Source organism: Phocoena sinus, chromosome 3 (assembly GCF_008692025.1).
Source record: "Phocoena sinus isolate mPhoSin1 chromosome 3, mPhoSin1.pri, whole genome shotgun sequence".
In the NCBI taxonomy this organism is placed as follows: domain Eukaryota; kingdom Metazoa; phylum Chordata; class Mammalia; order Artiodactyla; family Phocoenidae; genus Phocoena; species Phocoena sinus.
The window spans coordinates 159060646-159063517 of NC_045765.1; the positions used below are offsets into that span (position 1 = coordinate 159060646).

Here is a 2872-nt window from a genome sequence, read left to right on the forward strand (position 1 = left end):
GCAAGGCCATCCCAGCTCCAGCGCCCTCTGGGGGGTCTGCTGAGGCTTCGGGTGCAACCACACCATCCTCCAACTTTTACCTCTGCCCAGTTCTGCTTCCTAAACTCACTAAACTTATACACACAAAGCTCCACCTCAGAGTCTGTTCCTTGGGGACCGCAACATACTGCAGCCCTCAATGTTGGGTAATGCTTACCAATGCACACATTTCCATGCAACCTCCTGCCAAAGAATGCATATTGCGAGAAATATCAAATCAAAAAAACTGGAGCATAATTAGTGAATAGAATAATCAATTGCAGTAGTATCAACAATTGATTTAATAGGATCTTAGCTCTAAAATTATGATTTTAAATGCATCTTTATGGAAACAAAACTACGTATTAATTTAGTGAATCATCTTATGACTATTGATTCTGCATTCCAAGATAGAAGGCTTTCAGTGTGGTTTAAGTGTTTATTTCAAGGCTTGCATGAAACAGAACATTCTAATCCAAATAACAGAATTATACTGAGAGTATTTAGTCATTTGCATTATCAATGTAGTGCCTGGAAGTTTGAGATGAGTTGAAATTGGCCATGCAAATGAAAACTAGCTTAGCTAACATTAACAATCATTAAAGGGTGAAAATGACCTTAATTTCTAAAAAGAAAGGACATATTTAATGATCCCCTATTAGCTAACTTCCATTTTATACAATTACACGGGCACCTCCAGTCACAGAAGATACTTGGTATGGCTGAACAATTACCACTCTCAGGTGAAAAGTATTTGATGTTGCATGTTTCCTTCATTTAAATAGTTTTTTTTTTTAATTCCAAGAGATGAAAAGACAAAGCTAAAAAGCATTCTCTTAAAATTCCACCCCAATTAATAGGATTAGAATATTAATGCCAACAAGCTATAAAACAACAGGATCTTCTTACACAGCCACTTTACAGGAAAAGCAGAGGACCAGAGACCTACAACCAAGATATGTTTTCTCATGACCATGGAGACATTGCAACGGCTTTGTACTCTTCAGGTATTAACTGATGACAATTAAACATTTAGACAAGTGTAGATTATTTCATATACACCCGATCTAAAATGGTTAAAGGAGAGGCACTGAAATGTTTAGATTTCAGAAATTGCATTGTGAGGCCAAATGTGAAATGTTAATATCCCAACGTAAATTTAAGGTACTCTTAAGAGTTACTTAAAATAATATTTCTAATTATCTTTTCATCCTTGACACAAATAATAAAAAATATGCTCTTTTAAATTGTTTTTGACAGCCTATGCCTATGGCTTTCACATGCATCTGAACTTTTTTTTAAGACCACAAAAAAATTTTATTAACTCAGTAAATGAAGACCCAGTCACTTTGCATGTCGAACCCCCTCAAAAGGATGGGGTTGGGTTAGGGAGAAACCTGGTGTAGGAATATCTCCTATCCCTCAACAGAGAAGACTCGAGGGAGGAAGAGGGGCTATGCAAATAGATTGCCAAAGGTGGGAAAGAAAGGGAGTATTAGGTCAGGATGACAGCCGAAGAGGAAGAGGAGGATGGAGAGGGTGAGGGATCTGTTGAAGACCCAAGAAACAAAGAGGGCTGGGGCTAGGGAGCCAAAGGAGGTGGGAAGTGTGGTCCTAGAGCCCAGAAGTGGGGTCCATTCTGAAGCAGGGTGGCCCCTTGGGCCCCCTTCCCCATGACCCACTTGCCCCTGAGTTCCTTCCTCCAGCTCCTCCCCACCAGGATCCCGACGAACAGGCTGCTTGCAGATAGGGCAGGTCTTCTGGGTCTTAGTGAGCCACGGGTCCACACAGCAGCCGTGATAGGCATGAGCACAGGGAAGTACCTTCAGCCTGTCCCCATCCTCATATGCATCCAGGCAGATAGCACAGACATCATACTGGTCTCCCTTCTGAGAGTCACGTGTAGGAATCTGTTTCATTGCTCTTTGGTCAGTGGTTTTCTCTGGCGCTCTTTCTGGAGCTGAATACAAGGAACTCTCAACATTGCTCCCATGCCCAAAATTAGCACTCCCAAAATCCCCGAGAAAAGGATGAGGCAATAGGCCAAGAGGAATCCATCATGTGGGACCAAAAGCACCTGAGCCCCCTTCTGGTAGACAAAGAGGTCATGCAGGTACTTAGAGCTCCTCTCGCTGATAAACACAGATGGGATCCAGATCTGCTGCTGGATCTCCTCATTATTCCACAGCATGCTCAGAAGTTCATTGGAATTCACATTGTGCACCACAGCTGCACCATACCCAGCCTTCTGAGCATTTAGGACTTTGAGGTCAAAGTTGCAGTCAAATCTTGGAAGCAGTGCAATGAAAACTGACCCACTGACCCGGGCTGAGGGTGGTGGAGCAATGGGGCTGCAGGCGTTGGCTGGGCGAGCCTCCACAAGGAACCCCTTAATTCCCTCCCGGCTCAAGGCAGCCCCAAAGAGAGCTGGGAGGTCTGCAAAGTCCATGCTGCCGTTGTGGTCTGAAGTCGCTCGAATGAGCCCCGTGACAGAAGCCGCTCCTCACAGCACAGTGGCCACAACCGCAGGAAGACGGAGGGCCGCAAGGTGCATGGCAGCATTGGGGGAAAGGCTGAGAAGGCCACGTCTTGGTGGCAGACGCAGAAGCGGAGTTCTAAGCCCTCTCCCCCTTTCTTCGGGATCCCAGAGGTCCAACCACCCCCAGGTGCTACTCTGCAGCTACATGGGGGTATAGGGAAGGAACCCCAGCTCTAACTCGTTTAGTGGAGCTAGGAGAAAGACGTTCATGTACCCTTTTCCGGTAAACAGATAAAACAGGAAAAGAGGACAGGGGAAAGCACAGGTGACAGAAAATCTTCTGGAAGAGCTGGGGAGCTCGAGGAGGTGGGACTT

The 2872-nt window shown here is 45.2% G+C and overlaps 1 pseudogene; it reads right to left on the reverse strand.

Moving 5' to 3' along the window:
- Positions 1-1513: 1513 nt before the first annotated feature.
- On the reverse strand, positions 1514-2572 carry LOC116751135 (annotated as a pseudogene).
- Positions 2573-2872: the final 300 nt, after the last annotated feature.